Genomic DNA, 12070 nt, shown 5'->3' on the forward strand with positions numbered 1-12070 from the left:
CCGCTTGGTAAAACGAAATGCAGCACTGAAACATAGTCAAACATTGACATATTCCGAAGGGATCATTCCTAGGGCAGAACCTAAGACTCAATCGATGACTCGTTCACTGGCCGACATTGATCCGTCGACGTCGGCATGGCCATGGGTATATAGCTTATGCGTATTTCCGCCGAAATTGCAAAGTCATTTTTGGCCCACGCGGTGGGCATACCAGCCTAAGTGGGTCTATGTCATAGGGTGGCGTGTGTTCTTCTGTATTTGTGTCTTAATATGTGTGTGTGTGTGTGTGTGTGTGTGTGTGTGTGTGTGTGTGTGTGTGTGTGTGTGTGTGTGTGTGTTATGGATTTGGGTCGTCAATATCTTTCAAACTCATTCATCAAATGTCATGAAATTAGGTACACAGAATCTTTAGGAAGGAAACTAGATCTGATTAGGTTTGGGGTTTGTTGGTTGCATAGTTCAGCAGAAATTAATTTTTGAAGTAATATTTTGACTTATTTTTGCTTATTTTTGCTCATTTACATAGCAAGGGATGATGCACTAAATTATGAGGAGTGGGGCATGCAGGACTTGGATAAATAGTAAGCTTATTAACTGTGACTACGATTTTTAGCTCGTGTGTTCATTCGAATGAGCAATTGTGGTACTGATGTTTTTAATTCTTTTTTTTTTTTTTATTTAAATGTATATTTATTTCGTCTTTCATAAGTCTTGACATTTCATAATGACAAATTACATTCTTTGAATAATACTAAGTAGAATATCAATTTTTTGAGCTTGTGCTCTCAGATACAGCTCATTTCTTAACATCATTATTGAAGAAAAGGTTCTGTGAATATTACTGACATGATACTTATAAATAGACCATTTTGCCACCAAAATAATAAGATTTACAATTTTTTCAATTTTCTTTGTTTTCAAAGTTATTCCTCCTATAACAGTTTCAAACTTTAGAGTAACCTTACTTTCTACAATATCACTTACTATATTTTCTGTCATCTCCCAAATATTTCTGGCCACAATACAATCCCAAAATCTGTGTCTTAGTGTATCTACTTCACGACAATGCATGCACAGTGGAGCTTCAATTTTTTTCCATTGAAATAATCTGAGATTTGTTGGTACTCGTCGTATGGTAAATTTCCAGTGAAAACTATGTAACTTTGTCTCTGGTGTGACTTTTTTCGCTAATAGCCATACATTTCTTTCATTAAATATACATTTACACTCTCTGTTCCACATTTGAATTGCATTTGTATTCGTTAAGAAGTCTTCTAACAACAATTTATAGACAATTTTTGTTGAAAGTTTTGAAATGTCGATTTCTTCACTTCCCTTACTAAAAATAAAAGTGTGCAATATGTGATCTACTACTGGTACAAAAAGTCTGTATAAGGAATTCCACAACAATGTTTTTTGTTTTTATCTCTTTTGCATTTCGATCTCATGTTAAACCATACTTTCAGGCAATCGGTATAAAACCCAGACAACATGTTAGTGATCTCATGAGGCAAATTATTTGGATCAATATATGCTCTCAATATACTCTCATTGCAATTTGGTTGTAAAAAGAAGGAAAACAATATTTTCCATGCTGCTTTGTTGTCATCAAAAATTTTCTAAACCACGTAAATTTTAGAAGCAAGTGTAAGCTCGTAGAAGCTTGGAATATTTAACCCTCCCTTTCTATAGGTGACAATAAAACGCCCTTTTATTTTATATTTGGAACAATCTATGAAATCAAAAACTAATTGGTCAACTTTTTTGACAACTTTTGGAGGAACCTCTAATACTGCTGCTAAGTATAAAAGATTAGATAAACCAAGACTCTTCGTAATTAAAACTTTACCATGTGGAGTTAAGTTTCTCATTTTCCAGGTATTCAAAGTGCTCTCTAATTTTCGAGCTTTGGCTGCCAATTTAACTCATCGCATTTCTGTTTATTGTACCCAACATATACCCCAAGTACTTTTACAGGTTCAGTTGTCCACTTTAACTTCCCACATACTTTCTTTGAATCTTTCAAACTCCCCAGCCAAACAGCCTCAGTTTTGTCTTTATTGATTTTTAAACCAGATACTTTCTGAAATTGATTCATGATATCCAAAACTCTATTAATAGATTTCTCGTTTCTGACAAAAACGGTAGTGTCATCTGCTAATTGAGCAATACGAGCTTGTTTTTCTTCTACTTCACTCGGTAATTGAACACCATCGATCTCTTTACATTGTCTAATTCTACACGCTAATATTTCTACACATAAAATGAACAACTGGGCACTCAGTGGACATCCTTGTCGCACTCCCTTTTTAAATTTACAAATTCTGTCATCCAACCATTATTGTTAACGCTACTATAAATGTCGCTGTACATTACATTAAACCACTTGATAAATTTTTCGCCAAAATTGAAAATATTTAACACTTCTTCTATATATTTCCAGTTAACAGAATCAAAAGCTTTTTCAAAGTCAATAAAAGGACTGCACCTGGTATTTTGTATCTGGAAGTGTAATCAAACATATCTTGTATCAATCTCAAAACTTCTCCAGCTTGTCTACCTTTAATGTAGCCAACTTGATCACAGCTGATCACTGTTGGTAGCACTGTTTTTAATCTATTTGCCAAAACTTGTGCCAATATTTTATAATCAGTGCACAGAAGACTAATGGGTCTCCAATTTTTTAAAAGCTCAGGCTTGCTTTTCTTGTGTAATAATGTGATAATGCCTCTTTTCTGTGAAACTGAAAGCATACCCTCTCTAAAACACTCATTATAACATTGAAGCAATAATGGACTTATAAGAGGCCAGCATTTGTTATAAAATTCTATTGTCAATCCATCGTACCCGGGTGATTTATTTTTCTTCATATTCTTTAAAGCATCAAAACACTCTCCATTTGTTACTGGTCTATCACAGAACTTTTTCTGGTTTTCGTCTAACGTAGGAACGACTGTGTCTTGTAAAAAGTCCCTAAGAGTAATGTCGCGTTTTTTTTTCCCGTACAATTCTGCATAAAAACTTTTAATTTCTCTTGAATTTCCCGCTGACTGGTAATATAATTTCCATTTGCTTTTTGTAATTTTCTAATGGTTTTATTTCTTCCGTTCCTTTTTCCAAACTTAAAAAATACTTTGTGTTTTTTTCTCCATGCTCAATCCATCTTGCTCTCGAGCGGATTTGTTTACCCTTCACATCGGCCATGTGTAACTCCTCAAATTTCTGTTTTAAGGTATTTAACTTATCATATAAAGTTTTAGATGGTGAACTACATAAAAATTTTTCCGTTTCTACCAGCTCATCATATATTTCGTTTAGGGTATTTCTGCTTCTTTTCGCTTTTTCAATACTGTACTTTATGGTCATTCGTTTAATATCAAGTTTCCATAGATCCCATTTCATTCTCTCTGATTCACACTTATATTTATCTTTCAAATTATCAATCAAAATAGCCAGCTTGTTTAAATACAAGTTATCCTCTAATAGACTATTGTTAAATTTCCAGAAACCCCTTCCCCTAATCGAGGAATTCAAATTTAATTTCATGACAACTGCGTGATGGTCAGACCTAATTGACGGAACAATTTCGACATCCTGTATATTTTGTATAATCGAGTTACTTATAAGGTGATAATCTAATCTACATTGTACAAATGGTATTGCTCGACGCCATGTAAAACCTTTTTCGCGTGGATGCAAACTCCTCCAAACATCAATCAAATTAATTCGAATTATAAATTGGTTGACATATTTTCTTACGTTACAATTTTCCTCATTTCCAACAACTCCTTCACTCCCCTTATCTTTATCAAGCTTTAAGTCCAAGGGGATATTGAAATCTCCTGAAATAATAATATCTTCACCAAAAACCTTATTATTACAACATACATCATTTACTGACTTAAAAAAGATCTGTTTTGCTGTTGGTGTATTTGGTGCATAAATATCAGCCAAAATGTCTCTTCTTCTATATTTACCATGGCGGCTGCAATGCGCCCATTGCCATCTATGTACGTATCATTTATCGCTATATCAAACTTTTTTCCAAATAATATGGCTACACCACAGCTATGATTCGTCCCATGACTCCAAACAATTTTCCCACCCCATTCTTTTTCCCATTGCTTTTCATCTGATTTTAAGCTATATGTTTCTTGTAAAAGTACAATATCGAAAGCATTTCTCTTACACCAGTTAAATACCAATTTTCGTTTGAGTTGGCCACGAAGACCTCTTACATTTAGTGTTATAATTGATAGCGCAGACATATAGTTGTAACAAAAAAAATTGAAATAATTTCTTATTTTCTCTATACATTTATATCTAGAAGGACTTATTTGCTGAACTATGTACAGTCAATGGTGGTGATACCACTTCACATCGTCTCTTTTCTCGGCCATGTTCCATAGGCGATGGCGGTGACCTCAACTTTGCGGTCTTATCCTTCTGTCTTAGTATGCCACTAACGCTAAAGTATTTTCTCAGTCCCTTCTTTTTTCCTTCCGTTTCTTTCTCTACATCTTGCTGGTTTATGTCTCTTACCTCTTTACGTTGAGTGTTCGTATTTGTTGCTTGTGATACCGATTCCGTTGCCTGTTGCGATTCTCGAACCGAGTGTACTTCAGCTTGCGTCGTGATAACCCTCTGCGGTGATGGAGACATACTTCTATTCATGGCCTTCTCAATCATGTCTTGCGCTTCTCTTGCTTTCATTGAAAAAGATTCAACGAAGCGGTCGACTAACTCAATGTCAACTTGAGGGCAAACTCTGGCTATATGGCCGGTTTGGTTACACTTGTAGCAAAGCTTCTGCTTCTTGCACTCTTGACTTCGGTGACCGACTTCCTTACAGATGAAACACGTCAGCGGTGGCTTTTTCGGACAATCTACTGGTTTGTGACCGCATTCTCGGCATATAGAGCACTCTCTGTCTTGTCCCGAGTAGAAAATTCTGAAATTATAGATTCGTTGCTGTCCATTTTCCATGTACTTTAGTTGAGCAAAGTTCGGGATAGGTACTTTGACACTGGCCACAAGACAATATCTGTTTCCGTTGAAATATGACCCGCCGTCTTCAGGGTCTGTGACCGTACACTTGACGACTGGCTGCACTCTGTCACAATAAGCATCTGTACCTGCGATGTCGATGCCTGACACTAGCAGTTTTCTTTTACAAGCAGCATTCTTTGCATATATTAACCATTGTCTACCTTTTGGAAGGAATTGGACTCCACGATACCATTTTTTCCAACCACCTGTTTCGCGCTTCTTATTACGTCCAAATCTCTCAAACCTTGAAAATTTTGACCAAAGGCTTTGAAATTTACCCTTAGATCTTCATCTTTTTCTTCTAATTCTGCACTTTTTACTTGACCTGATCCATCTTCTTCACTCATCCTTCTAGAGGTCTTGTCCTCGCTCTCGTTCTTGGCGCTTTCTCGTCCGTCCTTTGACTGATTCTTCGATCTACGTTGCTTTCGGTTCGGCATTTCCACTACTCAATCACCATCTCCAAAAATTGGCAAAAACGACACCTTTACAGCTGAAAACTTGTAAAGGTAGTGCTCCCTTGATCGAGGTGTTACTGGAACACCACACAATGACGACAAAGGAGTAAAAATCTCTTTTGGCAAGAGGAAAAAGAAGAAAATTGCGAGAGCGAAATGACTGTGCTGTGTCCTCAACACTGTCATGCGCAGAAGTAAGCAAAGAAGCTCTCTGTGTATTCTCTGTGTATGTCTGTATTTGTGTTTGTCTGTTGATTGTCTGTTTAAGAATTATGACAATGTTACTGTTTGTTTGTATATATGTAATGAACTTTCTTCATTACAGATATACACCTTGATTGACGGACTAAAGTTGAAAAAACTTGCTATATAAATTGAAAATACTCTGATATAACATAAGTGAAATCATTTAGAACTTTTACAAACCTAATAAAACACGATTGGAACTAATTTGGGATATTTGGATTTTCATATTTTTCAAATTTCTCAAAAGTATTAGATGCCTACAGCTGTTGCAATATTGCAAATTACTCATAAAAACAAGTGTGTAACGTAAAAAGAAAAGCAGATAAGATTACATTTGTAGATTAAATCGGCATTACTGTACTATCTTATTATCCCAAATTAGTTCCAATCGTTTATAAGTAACTAAGGTATTTAAGATACTTTTCTAATTTGGAATATGTATCTGTATAGATGACCAAGGCGACAAAATGCCATGTATATTGACTAATCTATCATATGACACTAATGTGGTCATGTAGCAGTTTTAAATCTGCATTTTGGTAGTTTGCACATTAAATACCTTTACCAATTAGGGACAAGAAGGAATAAAGGAAGAATATGACAAAAGTTTATAAGAATTTTGCTATTTTGATGATATGATTACATACCGTGGTGACAGACATTAGCATTTTGATATCACCTATATATGCCGATTTGCACATATAATTACCTTAACTGAAAGGACTTATGGTTGAAGTGAAATAAATTAGTTAGTAAAGGGAAAGCAACTCCACACATCGTTCATATATTGGTAGTTTGCATTTAATGTATAGTAGTGCGTATTTTTTGTTTCACTGTCTTGTGTATAGAACCAATAAGGTACGGCAATTTCACATCTAATTTGTATTTCACATATTTTCCAACCTTTCACAATTTAGATATTAAATTTAAGCTATACACAATGGATATTGCTAGTGATGTTAAATATAACCATTTCAATCAAGTTACCAGATAGGAACTGAATGTGCTCACGTGTTTTACAAGAGGTTCATTAACAGTAGTACGCTTAAAGCAGATTGCATCTCGGGGACAGACATTCGGACTCTCAAACTTTTACAATTCTCTTCTGATATACTGCATGTAGGGGTTCATTTAAAGGTCTTGGTGAAAGAAAACTTTTCACCAGCTTAGTTTTTCGAAATTCGAAATTTTTTATTTTTCTCGAAAGATTTAACACAGGGATGCGATGGCGGCCATTTTGAATTTCTAATATCGATAAATCTTGGGTAATTTGTATCACTAGTACCAACATTTGCACAGTGACCCCCTATTTTTATTCTTGATTTTGAAAGAGAATGATCGATTGAAAGATTCATTGAGGAAAGATAGAGCAAAAGTTTAAGTCTTCACTTTCGAGGCGCATACTACCTTAACAGAATGTTTGATATCTAGTAAACAGACTAGAAAATTTTAGCATTTACTCAACACAACAACTTGACCTGCTAATGTGACCTCTGAATGGAAGGAATGACGTGTACAGATTTTGAGTTTGACAAAATTACAAACTTAGTTATCAAGCATTGAAATTGACTGCTGATGACTCGACATGTATTGACATTTATCAGACACTACTGGACGCATGAAATAATACAGTATGACATGAATTACTGCATACTTTTTGACTGTTATGAAGTTGTGTAAAACATTTGTACCTTTGACCTGTCTCATTTTAAAGTGAAAAAACAACGAGCAAGGAGATGTTACGCAACATTTGCAGACCTCAGGATAATCACTAACCAAAACACAAGAACAAAGACAGACATTGTATATTCTGACAGCAGTTCAATTGAGCACACGACGCGGAGTGGCAGACAGACTACTGATAGTTAAGACTAGACTTGTATACGGTCTACTATTTCTGACGAGGATTTATTGTATTATGTTTTTCAATATTACTGTCAATAAACCCAATTCAATATAATCGGCAACCATGTGAGGCGTGTAATAAGAACAATCATATATCTGTTATATGTAGCAGTTTTCATAAACTTTCGCACAGTACTCTAAGAGTTAAATCACTAATTACAAAACTTTATTTAATATGTAAATGAGCTAATTATCAACTTGACACGCCCAATGCTTCTTAGTAAGATTAAATATTTATCAGATCAATATCTGTAGCAAGTTTCATCAAACGTAATGCTGTAATTTTGGAGTAATATCATCAAATTACAAAGTTGATTTAATATAAAAATGAACCCTTAATTAACTCCACACAACTAAATGCTTTACACCTCAATTAGATATATGTCACATCAGTATCTGCAGTAGATTTCATCACATTTGTTGCAGTTATTTGGGAGTTATATGACTAATTACAAAACTTCATAAAATATGCAAATGAGCTACTTGTTAACTTGACACTGTCAAATGCTTGTCAGTTCAATTAGATATTTTTCAGATCAATATCTGTACCAGATTCCACTGACTTGGGCGCCGTAATTTCTGAGTTATATACCTAATTACAAAGTTCATTAAAGATGCAAATGAACCCTTAGCTAACTTGACACTGCTAAGTGCTTTACACCACAGTTAGATATCGGTCAGATTAGTATCTGCAGCAGAATTCATCAAATTTGGTGTAGTTATGTCGGAGTTATATAACTAATTATAAAACTTCATAAAATATGCAAATGAGCTATTTGTTAACTTGGCAGTGCCCAATGCTTCTAAGTATAATTATATATATATATATATATATATATATATATATAATATATATATATATATATATATATATATATATATATATTATATATCAGATCAATATTTGTTGAACGTATCGCAACAAAAGTTCATTAAATATTCAAATGAGCAGGTGATTGACATGACAATCACAGTATCATCATAATGTTTTGAGATTGTCATCTGTGAACAGTTTCATGAGATTTTGTGCAGTATTTCTTGATATATGTCTACACTGTCATTACCGTCACCATAGGGAAACCATTGTATGGCAAAAAGATATTGCTTAACTTCATTAATATTCAAGCAATACTAACCAAAACGTAATCAGTTCTTGCAAGTAGCATATGATACCTGTGTACTAAATCTTACTTGAATCTGTTCAGGCGTTTTGAGTTATTGTGTAAAACAGACAGACAGACAGACACACACACTCACACAACAGACAGACAGACAGACATCGCTATGGCGTTAGCCCACGTGTGAAACACGTGAGCTAAAAATCTAATGGCATAACCTTGGAGAAAAGTGTCAAATTACAGACAACAGCAACATATACAATAACACAGGAGCGTTTTAATTTTATATCTAATGTAAATACCATAAATATAATACCGTGAATATGTCAGGCAAAATTACCCATGGTCAAAACCTTCACAAAATTCAGCAATTTTTCTAATGTAAGTATCTTATATTGCTCATAATAGCGTGTTGTGTTCACGTCTATTTTGCGATAGCAAACCCAAATCATAAAAAGAGTAATTGCCTAAAAGTAGGAGGCCGTGGATAATTAAAGCTTGTGCCCGGTAAACATAACTAATTGTGTTGCCCTCAACCCCTCCTAAACGAAAGTTTGGAATTGCGAAAATCTAACCAAGTCTCATCCTCATTCTGCATCAGCATACCTTCAATCAGCAATTACGTCTCTATGAAATCAAACATATACTCCCGCCACCCTGGTATACCTCGTTTAAAATCAATCTCTGTTCAGCGCAAACTTAACTATGACGCAACCAATAGAATGAAATTAATTGTAATGGTGTTTCCAAAATGATTGATACGTTATTTTAAATATGCACTGAACCACATATATGTCTAAAGAATGGTGTAGCGCCAGTCCATGCCACTCTGGCCTGGTACACGCAAAACAAAAGAGCGATATTTTGTAAAACATAAAAACGTGTAGCGAGATGTTGCGATAAAAAAATGTAGTGCAATTTTTGCACACGATAATCGAAATATAGCCAAAGCCAATACACGAGATGACTTTAGATAGTCTGTTCGATAAAACATGAGTAAGAATCTTATAATCAACGCAAAGCAAAGAAACAGGGCGCCAATTTCAGCAGCTTTATTTCATTTTTCTTGTGCATGAGAGTCAAAATAACTCCTTGTTGTGAAACTGAAAGACTTCCTTTCTGAAATGCATCATAGAAAGAATTACAAGACTACCAATCAACTGCCAGCAGACATTATAAAAACTCCACACTAAAACGCCATATCCTGGTGATTTATTCTTTTCCATCTTGTGCAATGCTTGGATACATTCTGTGTTGGGTATTTCCCTTCACAAATATCCTTTTGGACATCTGAGAGGTTGGGTAAATTAACATTACTCGTGGACTCATTAAAATGCAGCTTTTGCCTTTCATTTCTGTACTGTATGTGCCTACACAGAATACTTTTTCGATCTGTAACAACAGACCCCTCCTTTGCCTTCAATTTTACAATATTTTTTTTACGTAAACGTTGTTTCCTTTCTGGACTCAGAAAGTACTTTGTACTTTTTCTCCTATTTAAACTCAGCGCGCTAGCGCTATTCATTGTATTCCTTATGCCTCTTTAAGGGAGCATTCGTTATTTACGGGGAGGGGGGGCGGTGGAAATCAGGGGGGTTGACTTTTACAAAACCGCTTTTTAGGGGGGGGGTCAAATTTTACAATCAATGATTGAAGGGGGGGGGGTCAAATTTTACAAAGGTTTGTATTGAGTTATGGAAAACAAAATTGACTTTGGAATTTCACCGAAATGTTGCTTGTGTAACCGATGTTTCGAGACGGCAGAATAATAACCGACCGAAGTTCAGCCAAATTTATTTCTCTAGCAGGGCCAACAAGTCCGAGACTGGCGTTAACCTCTCTAGAGCAGCAACAGAGCATGTAGCCCTGAGTACAGGTCTGTGTGTTCCTGGCGTATACGGCCTCCACCACAGCCCTGCAACGGTCTGTGGAGATAACTGGGGTCTCTGCAGCGAGATTCAAAATGGGGATCTCCATGGGTAAACAACTTGTCGAGTATGTTATGTTTCAGAAAATGAGCGGTTTTGAACGTTAGGAGAAGTCAATCGCATCCTTTCTGGGATTGGTTAGGAGGTAAAGGTAAGCAGGGAAAGAATATTTCCCCAATAGAGCTGAATTTCGGCCAAAAAACCGTTTAATCTTCATTGCGGTCCAGATCCAGGCCGCAGAGACCTCAAGTCTGTTCAAAGACCATTGCAGGGCTGTGGTAGAGGCCATATAATAATGGGAACACACAGGCACACACCTGCACGCAGGTCTACACAGCATGGGGCATGAAATGAGTTACCAGCACACAGTCATATAATGTAACAAACAACTTATCTATATTACTATATTGTGTCAAATATCGGGGTCTACGTATAAAATAGTAAAACCGTACTTCAAAACTATAAATATTACTCTATTTTAACAATAACCGTATGATTCGACCTCCCGACGGCAGGAGTCGAACACACTTTCAGAACAAAAACTCTGTTCAAACCATTCTAAATGCTTAACAATTTCTATGGAAAACTTAACGTTACCACAGAAGTACCTCAGACTTGACCACGCGGCTGGGAAATACAAATAGTTCACACGCGACTTTAACTAATGTTCGATGATGAACACAATTGTAAGTCCCGTGTAATGTCTGCACATGAAAGTCGGCGACAACACACGCAATTCACTGTTAAGCAGCGTCCAGTTCAGCTACCACGGGAGCAGGCATCTTAGACCTTTGTTTACTTCCCCGGTCGGGACATGCCGAACTAATCTGAAGTCTTCCTCTGCTAACTCCGCGCACCGACAAAAGTTCAGTGGAACAATCATAAATAATGTTCTCATGACAATCTCAGACATCTGACTGAACTCATAAACGGAATAAAGTTCATAGGTAACACACTATGTGCTGCAGAAAGATCAGCTTTCAACTTGTGGTGATACTATCATCTTAGCATGCAGTACGTACGTATATTGCAAATATATGGCACGGCCTTCACTTGTGTGAGCAATGCTCGTTCCATCGACTAAAGTAGAGGATGGCGTAGGGTTTAAATAAACAGTCCGATCCGCATAAAGTTCGATCTCTGCCACTCACCGGTTTGTTTACATATCTGCTGACTTGAGTAAGACCCAAAATAGAGAAATATCTGACTTAAAAAGCACACGCTGACACTCAAACCTTCCAGTGCAAGTGCAGCATGCAACATAAAACACTCTCTGGAAAGTTCCCGTCTTGGACTCTCTAGGCTAGGTATACAGTGATAACACACAAGAACTCCCAGGCGAAATAAAAAATACACAGGTCCTCCA

Source organism: Ptychodera flava, chromosome 19, assembly GCF_041260155.1.
Source record: "Ptychodera flava strain L36383 chromosome 19, AS_Pfla_20210202, whole genome shotgun sequence".
Classification (NCBI taxonomy): Eukaryota; Metazoa; Hemichordata; class Enteropneusta; family Ptychoderidae; genus Ptychodera; species Ptychodera flava.